The sequence below is a fragment of the Choristoneura fumiferana genome, chromosome 7, assembly GCF_025370935.1.
Source record: "Choristoneura fumiferana chromosome 7, NRCan_CFum_1, whole genome shotgun sequence".
NCBI lineage: Eukaryota > Metazoa > Arthropoda > Insecta > Lepidoptera > Tortricidae > Choristoneura > Choristoneura fumiferana.
The window spans coordinates 8592813-8604366 of NC_133478.1; the positions used below are offsets into that span (position 1 = coordinate 8592813).

The 11554-nt window shown below is 36.5% G+C and overlaps 1 non-coding gene across 1 annotated transcript; it reads right to left on the reverse strand.

The window, feature by feature from the left end:
- Positions 1–8267: 8267 nt before the first annotated feature.
- TRNAM-CAU (transfer RNA methionine (anticodon CAU)) lies at positions 8268–8339 on the reverse strand. The gene has a single exon. It is a non-coding gene; the product is annotated as a tRNA-Met (tRNA).
- Positions 8340–11554: the final 3215 nt, after the last annotated feature.

Consider the following 11554-nt stretch of genomic DNA (forward strand, 5'->3'; position numbering starts at 1 on the left):
TACTTATGGAAAAAGCTACTTACGCGGTATTGCAGTATCAACGACGCTATGTTATTCTAATATGGTAAAGTGTGTATGAAACCATTTAAAATCGTTTCTATAGTTTCACATAATTACCATGCTCTATATATAAAAGAAACGGATAAAGCTTACCACTTTGTATAGCCAGAAGACTGTTTGTCTTACGTGCAAGTTACAGTGACAAAGTTCTTTTCTGTGCACGCTATTACCATCAAATATTATAATATAATATTGTGGTCTGCAAATTATTCTGATCGAGGGTAATTACTATGTAATTATTAATATTTCGCTGCTGTCATGCAACCGTTGGCCCGGGGGCTGGCATTAATGCTCCTCCACTGACGATGGGCAAGGGAGCTGTAACGACCAGACGATAATTTGAGCTAATTTTCGTAATTCTGAATAATTTCCAGCCAAACTCATGTTATGCTCAACGTAACTTATACTTTTCAGAATTTCGCCCCCGATCTAATTCTAAAGGCCCGCGAGCGCGGTTCGTTATAATAAGTTTTAGAAATATTTTTCTTTCGGCGAGAGACGTAGGTAAGTAGTACCTATTCATGTTCTTGGTTTCTCTGGAATTGATTTCATTTATTTTTGTCAGATTTAGTTTGTTATTGTTAAGAAAAACATATTTTTAAGGCATTTCTGAACTGACTAGGACAGGCGGTGGGAAAAAAAGTTAGAGTAGAGTTACCGTTTTTTGCCCGAATCTTTACCTTATAAAAATCCGTTTTCTCAAAGTCAACTTCAAAGGTAAAGATCCGGAAAAGTGTAAGTAGTTACGAGTGCTCGTCACTGTTCTAATAGTTACTTTCTTTAATTTTATATCATAGCTATAGAGGTGACAGCAGCGTGTCATCTACTGGGCCATAGCGTGTTGAGCACTCGGGCATTTACCTTACTAAAATTGAAAGCACGAGATAACTTGTGCAAGGTCCGCCCGGATTGCTACCACCATCTTGCTCGCAAATGCTGCCGTGATGCAGCAGTGCTTGCGCTAGACAGCCGGTGAAATTACTGGCACGTGAGGTATTCCATCTTAGGCCTCTAGGTTGGCAACGCGTCTGCAATACCCCTGGTGTTGCAGATGTTTATGGGCGGTGGTGATCTCTAACCATCAGGAGACCCGTTTGCTCGTTTGACATCCAGTCGATTAAAAAAAAAACTAATGTCACACACACATCCACGATTTATATCAATAATAATCTTGTCGATTTTATTATGAACTTCGCATTAAAATTTTAAATTAAAATAATATGTAATGTTATTGCCCATGAACTAAAAAAATAACGAACCAAAACATGTTTCCCATATTTTTTGGTCACATCTCAATTTAGTAACGTGACGTTTTCCTACTCAGATAACATCTTGATATCAATAAAAGTGAGATTGAAAGAATATTGATACTGTTCGTGAAATATAATAGCAGTACTCGTAATAGAAGCCGTGGTGGCCTAGTGGTTTGACCTATCGCCTCTCAAGTAGAGGGTCATGGGTTCGAACCCCGGCTCGCACCTCTGAGTTTTTCGAAATTCATGTGCGAAATTACATTTGAAATTTACCTCGAGCTTTGCGGTGATGGAAAACATCGTAAGGAAACCTGCACAAACCTGCGAAGCGATTCAATGGTGCGTGCGAAGTTCCCAATCCGCACTGGGCCCGCGTGGGAACTATGGCCCAAGCCCTCTTGATCTGAGAGGAGGCCTGTGCCCAGCAGTGGGACGTATATAGGCTGGGATGATGATGATGATGACTCGTAATAACAATACTAATAGATCTTGGACCTTGTGCAAGGTCCGCCCGGATTGCTACCACCATCTTGCTCGCTAATCCAGCCGTGAAGCAGCAGTGCTTGCACTGTTGTATTTCGGCGTGGAGAGTAAGACAGCCGGTGAAATTACTGGCACGTGAGGTATCCCATCTTAGGCCTCTAGGTTGGCAACGCGTCTGCAATACCCCTGGTGTTGCAGATGTTTATGGGCGGTGGTGATCTCTTACCATCAGGAGACCCATTTGCTCGTTTGCCATCCAGTCAAATAAAAAAAAAAAAAAAAAGATTGTACGTGTGATGCTCGCCTGGTTCTAGAAAGTTTACCCGGAAACTACTTTAGAGTCTGTAAACACAACGTAACGTCTATACTTGATTTTTTTAGCATTAAAAGAAGGTAGCAATCTTGACGTGTCTTTTTATCGAAAAACACTTTTGAAAAATAAAGTCACAGCAAATATGTAACAATTGCAAGGACATATGATCATTTACATTTTGGTATCATAAGTATTAGTTACTGTTTTATTAAAAACCAACGTTTTTTAATATAAAGACTCGTCAAGACCTTATTTCTAATCCCATAAAAACGAAGTATAGTAAAGAATTTTAGTTTTTTTTATATGTTCTTTTGGCAATGGTTAATAGACGACGTAGAATCGAACGCTGCGTTTAGACCTTACTATACTTATAACTTTATTACTTAGTTTATTTGTTTCATAGTTAATACTCATCATACATCTATAGGTACTCTTTGTTTTTTACTTTTAAAGGTTATTTGAATTGTTGTAGAATATGGGTTACCAATATGACCTGTTTTTTTTTTAATACTCCGACAGAGAAAAACTCCGTGCAAACCTCGATCGCCTAGGTGCTAGTTACCTAGTTAGGTACCTATACAAAAAAAAGTTGAAATTGACAGTTGACTCAGAAAATGGGCTTTGCAGAGATTGTGGTTCAAGAAGGATTCCAATTCATTGGTGAGAATCGTAATCTACTAAAACTAAAAAGGCGCTTTCATTGACAGCTGGGGAGCCGAAAAGTAGCGACATCTATTGTAGAAAAAAAAACACAATGACATGTAAGCACTTTTGTTCCTCTTATTGTTAGTTCCGTGGAATAAACAAATAAAATACTATCCAATGTCTCCATTTCACAAAACATTAATCTGAATTGTCTGCGATGCTGCCATCTCTACATTCTCCATTAGTCTTTTATACCTTGAGAACACAGCAAAGTTCATCAGATAATGAGTACATTTGTTGCGTGTGAAACTAGAATTCCATTTTGCACGAACCAGCAATGTTTCGCGTAAGCATCAAAGGCGAGTGCGGACCCCGTCCTCTAATTCGCTTAAATCATTGCGCAACCAAATAGGTACATCGTCGTCTTATACAACGCTGCTTTTCTTCCCTCTGTCGAATTTGTGTACTAAACTTAAACAGAAATGTAAACTGAAAAGACGAGGTTTGAATAGGGTCGCTATGTTGTTGTTTCTCAAATTCAAAGTCGTCTCGATAAATCAAGCTGCGGTTAAAACATTCTAACGCTTCATTTTGCAGATTCAGCTCCGCGATTCAGCCCTCGGATCCAGGTTCTTTCTTAAACGCTGCTTTGTAATAAATCCTTTAGAATGTTGCGTTGCAATAACAGAAAATCAGATTAACAAACCCTATTACGTTTTGTGCAATGGTATTACCTTTTAACAGGCAATTAGTACAGAGTGAACAATTACTTTAAAATATTTGTGTTAAGTACGCATGTCTTATTTAGTTAGGGCAATTCGCAACAGTAGTGTGCTACTAATATTTGCGTCAAAAACAGGCTTCTACTTAAGAAAGTATGGCATGAATAAATAACCTCAAATATCCAGATTCCAGAGATTCCCAAACTTTGTCAGTTTGCGACGCATTTATATAGAGTTTTAGTATCTACTTTGTCAAAGCTTGGTGGGGTTGCTAGCCGGAATAGATACAATAATAACACACACAAAAAAAAACATTCATAGTTGTAAAACATGCAATAGCGATAAATCAGTGGTTGACTTAGCCCACGGGCTGAGTTGACCGGTAAGTGGGACGAGTCACCCAAAAAAAAAACGAAAGTGTCAACTGTATTCGCGAGATAAGTGGTCTATGGGCTCAGTTGACCTTGAAGGGACAAGAAGTTTTAAACGTCCTGACACGTTTAACATACCAATGTTGAAATCTATGTTTGGGCAGTAAGATGCGCGCTACCAATTGCTCGCTAATCCTGCCGTGAAGCAGCAGTGCTTGCACAGAGTAAGACAGCGGGTTACTGGCACTGGACACGCGGTTAGTATCAGGTTAGGTTCGGGGCGCCACAGTGCCCCATTTGGGAACACCTGGCCTGTCTGTATTACCAGATTCCTTACATAGCAATTCAAACCCTTTCCTAAATAAATATTACGATCTTTCGTCGAGCATAAAAAACGTTGCTACAATAAATAACGTTTAATCTACTCGTACAGTGAAAGTATTATGAAAACAGTTCCCCTCAGGACATGGAAAATTTATCGTCATCTAATAACCGAATTCCTGAGAAACAAATTACTAAGACGCGTTGAGTTACTGAATGGGCGAAAGTAACAAATAGTATAGTAATTCCGAAGAGTTTTGAATTGAGTCCAACACTATTTTAGTCGTCGAACGCTGATCTTTAACTTTTATTTCTTTTCGTTGCCGGAGAGAATGGCGGCTTACTATGAAATGCTTTGAAAAAGAAATAATAGGAGATTTAAAAGCTTACAATTAAAATCTACAGGTTGAAGTGTTTAAAGAATGACATCTAGAATGTACTTCAACTCGACTCTATGGTTAACAGCGTATAGGTAGAAGCGAGTTTAGATATTTTTGATCAAATTTACAACAATTTGCCAAAAATAATAATACAGTCTGAACAGCCGAAATTATATTATTTAACTCTTTACTCGAAAAGGCATATTATTCAATTCACGAATATTAAAAATTAAAGATGGTAAATTTATACTATAAAATATTTAATAACAAAACATGCATGAAGTCATTATTCAATGCCTATATGTATATTTGTACTATGCCCCATGGTGCAACATAGTGACACTATATATGTATTTTACTCATAAGACCTCTGTACTACCTATTTTTTGACAAATAAAATGATTGATTGATTGAAATATAAGCGATCATTCTAATAATTTCGTATACCTATTTGAAATTAGGTATGTTTATTATTAAATAAATTTGCTTAATACACAAGTATTTAGGAACCCATAGTTATGGCACATAAATCAATATGTTTTATGGTTCAATTAAAGCCCTCTTGTTTTCAGAGGAGGCCTGTGCCCAGCAGTGGGACGTATATAGGCTGGGATGGACTGTCCAGGGTATTTTTTTCCTTGTTTAAACCTGCAATCAGTCTTCTAGACTATAATCAGGTGGGTTGCTAGAGGTTGGGGTTTGGCAAGGCAGAGCCACTGCTCCGTCTCCCCTTAGTAAGCAGCTCTCTTGAGTCTGTCGGGGGTAAATCAATTAAAATATTAAGACTTTTAGTAACATACACTACTATAAATATCATTAGAAACTATTACGTACTTATAGTATAAAAATAATTACAAATGTGTAGTTATGTCACATCAAATCTAGTCTCAATATCATCTGAAAAAAAAAAACAATCTACCTTATTTACAAGTAATCCTGTTTTAGTACTAAATTGACAGACGGATTTAGGCACGATAAAGTGCAAAATAAACAGAAAATAGGCAATATTAATTTGTAATTTTAAAGCGGCTCGTTCCAGAATAAAACACAATTCCTTGTAATCCAACATTATTTCAAGATCCAATTTTTTCATTAAATCTCATCAATTCAGCAATTGAATTTAATCCATTCCCGCCTCGCGTCCAGTAGTTGCAATCGAAGTGCAGATGCGACGGGCGCTTGCATCTCAATAATGGATGCATTGTCCGTCAGTGCCGATACCGGGTGGAGACTATTTTTGCTCAAACCTGCGCGCGTCAGTCAGGAAAAATGTTTGCGTGGAGTTGCTGTCATAATAATAAAAAATATTATTTATAGTTTTCAAAGCTAAAAAAAATTATCTTCAATGGTAACTACCTAATTACTCCATTATCAGACCGCGGAAGTACCTTTGGTCAAATTTTACCCTAAAACCTGTTTAGCGAGCCCAAATACTCATAGGTTGCGTCATTCTGTCTAGGAGTTCAAGTGCTTGGCTGACTGCTCCATCATCGTACCATCGTTAGTCAAACAAAATACACTCAAAGTTTTAGAATCTAAAACAACCATGGCTAGGTTACTTTGTTCTGATGTGGAGTACCAAATATGTGACAGTTATATTATAACTATAGTTATTGTATTACTTTAAGTAAGTAAAGATTTTTCGAATATTTATGCTCCTAAAATCAAGATTAAAAAATTGCAGAAATCCAGGCTCCAGACGATTGATGGCATGCCTCAGCATATTGGCACGTTTTTTATTTGTCTAAAATCCGAAAAGATGAAAAGCTCAAAAAGCAGGAATTTTTATTTATCTTCTTTTGTTTATATTGAAATTTGTACTGATTACTAATCAAAGATTATTGGAACGTCTTCTCCATAGCTTTTGAATGCGTTAGCGTACTGGCATGAATGAAGACACATTTGCCAACGACAGCGAATCCGGCAGAGTTATTTGATTTATTCCAAGCCGGGCCCATTGAAACCCGACGTTATTTATATAGATTATTTGATATATCCGTGTACTTTTGAAGAGGTAAATGGATGCTATAATTATTATTAGATTGCGACTATGTTGGGCCTTTTCATTGTGTGGCGTAAATAATATCTTACAAGTATAGCGAATTATAATGACCATAGAATTGAAACATGGAAAACGAGTTTTAGACCTTTAACAATAATATAATAATATAGTTCACGTATACATACTTCGATAAAAATGATAATTTTAAATACCTACTAAAACGTTTACTTATAATTAAATACATATAGGAAAAATAGTCAAAAATAAAACATGTAAGTCTTTGTGCGCTGCGTGCTTGTGTAGGTAGGTACATTCCTATAGTTAATTGTGAAAAATTGAAGACAACTCAATATTTACAGAATAAATTCATCAATAAAATACACTTAGTGTAGCGTACAATGTTTGAAAATCAATAATTACACTCGTTTTGTAAAAAAATGAAACATTGCAAGACAGCATGCACGACAGATGGATCTTTGTCACCATTGCAGTAATTATAATAACACAATTGATTTGCCAGTTTTTGTGCAGAAATGTTATTGTGTGACAAGAACACGACATGACAGTTGGTTGTTAATTGTCGCTATGTCGCCATCGATGCTTCGTCGCTCGCGACGTCGTGGCAGGCAATCTTGCAATTTGTGAAATATTTCAAATATCCCAACGGCCACCAACGGCGGAGCCTGGCTGCACGAACTCTGGCCTAATTTCTGTGAGACATACAAAATCCTTTTTATGCTGGTTCAAACTTAGTGTGTGGTATTTTTTAAAGCAGACTTTTCTAAGTAAAAGGCGCATACCTTAAATTCGGTAAGGCCTAGGTATTTCAAATTTCTCAACCACTAAATAAAAGCTTCAGAGTTGAACTGGATGCAGACGCTTCTGTTAATATTGAAACTTGTCTTTGTATGAATAATGGGGATCAAGACATTCCAGTTTTTGCTACAAAAAAGGACAATTAACGTCCAGACATTACTAATCCATTACAATAACTTGTTCTGTATAGTGACAGCCTAACAGGCAAATGCCCGTTTGGTTATCCTTAGTAATAAGAGCATATACTTATTTCTGACCAGTTTTTGCGCTGCCAACTTATCGTGTAGTCAGTGCATGATTATACTAATGCAAGTTAATATTGTAGGTTGACTCAAGTTATAAGTTAAGTGAGCTATTAAATTGGATAGTTAGTTCTTTGCGACAGTGTGTCCTGGGTGGTCGACGTAGACATTTCAATAATGATCGTCGCAGACTTCGAGATGGCGGCTCCGCACAGAGAGGGACAGCAAAAACTGACTTACTGGAATCGTTTAACAAAAGCCCCAACTAATAAAACGTATTATAGTGCAATCTATACTTCTTTGAATTGGGTTACGTAATTGTTTACATAGGTCGTCATAATCGTAAAATTAGTTTGGGTAACATTTAGCGCAGGTAAACACAATGAGGTTCGATTTTATTACAACAGCGCATTTTTATCTCTGTCATACTTATAGTCGATCTGATATGAAGAAAGAGACAGGAAAAATAAATAAAGTACATATCGCTGTGTTCGTTGCTGGCTAATCTTGATAACGTAGCTTATTCCCACGATTCCGTGTAATAAAGAAAAGAACATAATTCCAAGATATCGCAAAGTTATAAAGATGATCATATACTTACCTATGGCAATTTACTTATTTTATTTGTTTCGAACAAATAAAAAATACAAAAAGATACATAGCAGAGCGTGGTTTCGATCCACGGACCTCTGGGTTATGGGCCCAGCACGCTTCCACTGCGCCACTCTGCTCTTTGCAATCATGCACGAAAGTACGCGCCTCAATCCGTTATCTATTAAGTATGTACAGTTGTAGGAATAGTTTCTTAAATAGATATAGATTATTTTAGTAATGTAATAATAAATAAGTTGTAAGGATAAAATAGTTATAAATAACGACACATTCTAACATATTTGATAATGATAATAAAGATTAGATTCCAGATTTTTTAAGATTAAAACAGAGGAAAAAATCATTTGTGACAATCCGTAGCAAAAGGGTCCTTATGGCATCTATGAGGAAATAGTCTCAGTGAAGGCTTAAATCTCTTCACGGATTTACGAATAAATAAAGGTTTGATAATACCAGTTCTGATTGTATTTTAATTCGTTTTAAAATTGATTTGGCATACTGTTTTTTAACTCGACGACCTACTTATTATTGTATCAAGAACGAAGCATGGGTAAAAATAGTCCATTATGTACAGAGAAACGCTCCATCTTATTTATTTATGTCTATGTAGGTACTGAAGATACCAAAGAGGCATATAGGGGGAGTGGGCTAATTCGTTTACCTACTGATATTTATACCCTTTCCAACCGACTTGCACGAACCATGCATGTTACTTCACAAAAATACAAGAAACGTATTTTTTTTGTTTCGGTGGGTAGGAACACTTCATGTGTGCTTGCATGAGAAACTCCGACTCACACTAGGTCAAACTTTTTTACTCTGTTTATTTATTTTTAATATCGGAACTAAGGGCTGTATGTGTACTATGGTACGGTATGTACAGATCGATAGACACACAGCGGAGGTTATTTTGAAATAAAATGTACTTATAAAGTGAAGGTAAATTTTTCGGGATGCCCCACTCGCGCCCCATTTGCGGTATCTTCAACGAGCACTGATCTCGAGCGTTTATTCCTCAAATAGATCCGCTGTAGTATGCAACCTCTATGTAATCACTTAGCAACTTTCTGTTATTATTTTATACATCTGTCGATTTCACGGGACAACGCTTCGAGTCAAAGAAACGGTAACAGCCTGTCTTTGTTTAGCGCTAGTTGAGCGTAAGAAAATAATTACACGGACAAATTGACGGAGGAAACAATTTCAGATGGAGTATAAAATAATTATCCAAGTAACGATTGCTGCCTTTCAACTGTGAAGTTACGTTGGAGATACGCCTTGATTAGTTTAATTAATTAGTAATACGAATGGAGGTTGCGCAGTTCAAATTTTGTAAGTTTAAGCTCGTCGCCCATCAACGCCTCGGCATCGCATTTCACTATTTGGGGTTTCGTACATCACTCGGAAAAAATAAAACCGTTATTGGATGATTTTGTTGACAAAAGTCCTACACAGTTACGAGTAAATAAAAAGGCGATCTGGCAATTCAAACTAAAAAAAGGTTAAGTTCTAATTTTAAAAAGGTTTTAAGCGCTCAATAGTCTCCAATAGTGCATCTCTTTTCAATGCTTGACAAATCAGTGGTGACGATGAGTCACCTGAAGAAAGGCTTCATTTCATCGAATTCTATTATTGTCGTCTTGCTGAAAAGCTACATTGCAGAAACAGACAACGGGTGGTCAAGAATGCATGTACATTTGCATTGAAAGCTATTCTTGGGATGAGCTTCTGAAGTGTTAGATGGGCGAACTCCTTTAGAATCAAATCAAAATTCACTCGTATGAAATCACATTTCATTTGCACCATGCCTACCTAATTTAATGAAATACGATTTTGGTTTCTAGTTGATACCAACGTTACATTAAGAACAATTTAATTGAATATTATATACAACGTAATTTTCAGTAAGTAATATGTTGCTATTGCTGTTTATAAAAAATAAATAAGTTAAAGAATAAACCAAAACAAGAGTCGGTAGATGATTTCTTATACAGTACAGTCACCGGCACCAAATCAGATGCAGCAAAGCGTGCATAAATATCTGATACGACTCTATTTCTAAGGCTGGTAGGACGTGTCAGATATTTTTGCACGCTCAGCAGTGGCAGATACAGAGAGATGCAAGTGACTACCCGCTTTTTTCCTATTTATTTATTATTATTTATTTTATTTTTTACCCGCTTTTTACTTGGTAGATCTAAGTGGAAATCAAAGCACTGGCCTTTTTGTTTTTAAAACAATTTCAGTGTACAGTCAAGTGTAAAAATATGAACTTATTCAAAGTTTAAAAGTTATAGTTATTCCGACGCAATTATGTTGTCATATACATGGTAAAATAGTAAAAAAAATCAAATGTCAATAGATTTCAGAAAAAACGTATGTCAAGTATGCTGGACGTTGCCAACTGGGCAGAGGACAGGACAATTGTTTCAATGTCTAGTATACTGGTCATTGCCAAAGATATGTAGTTTCCCAATTATTTGTTTTTAATCAAACAAAAGTATACAAAATGTAAAAATATTTATTAGAAAATCACTTTAAACAATCAACAAACTTACAATTGTTACATTCAGCTTATTTGAAAATTTTCTGTCGAGAAAAAAATACAAAAATTTAAAATATTATCAATTTTCTGACAATAACAAGCATCACTATCATGAGATCATTTTTATACTAAACCTATAAATCTTCTTCAATACTTTTTGAACCAAGTCAAAAGTCAGTCTTTTAAAATGAGCACAATAGACAAATCTTTTATTTACAATAGCGGAATGATAATAAATTTAGTATACTTCTACTTTGAAAATAATCATACTCTCAATGGAAATAATTGAAAAAAAGACGCCTTCATTGCCAAAAAAAAGTCTAAGTAACTTATCATACCGCTCTTGTAATTAATAACAAAGACTACATTACTTTCAGCCTCCAGAACAAGCCGGCTTCCGAAAAGGCTATAGTACCGTAGACCACATACATGCGTTGCGGCAGGTTATACAGAAGACCGAAGAGTATAACCTCCCCCTTTGCCTTGCATTTGTGGACTACGAGAAAGCCTTCGATTCGATCGAGACTTGGGCTGTGCTGCAGGCTCTCCAGCGGTGCCAAGTTGACTACCGGTATATCGAAGTGTTGAAGTGTCTGTACGAAAACGCCACTATGTCCGTCCGACTACAGGACCAGATCACGAAGCCTATTCCTCTGCAACGGGGAGTCAGACAAGGAGATGTGATCTCTCAGAAACTGTTCAGCGCTGCATTGGAGGATGCTTTTAAGGTTTTGGACTGGAAAGGACGAGGCATCAACATTAATGGCGAGTACTTCACTCACCTTCGAT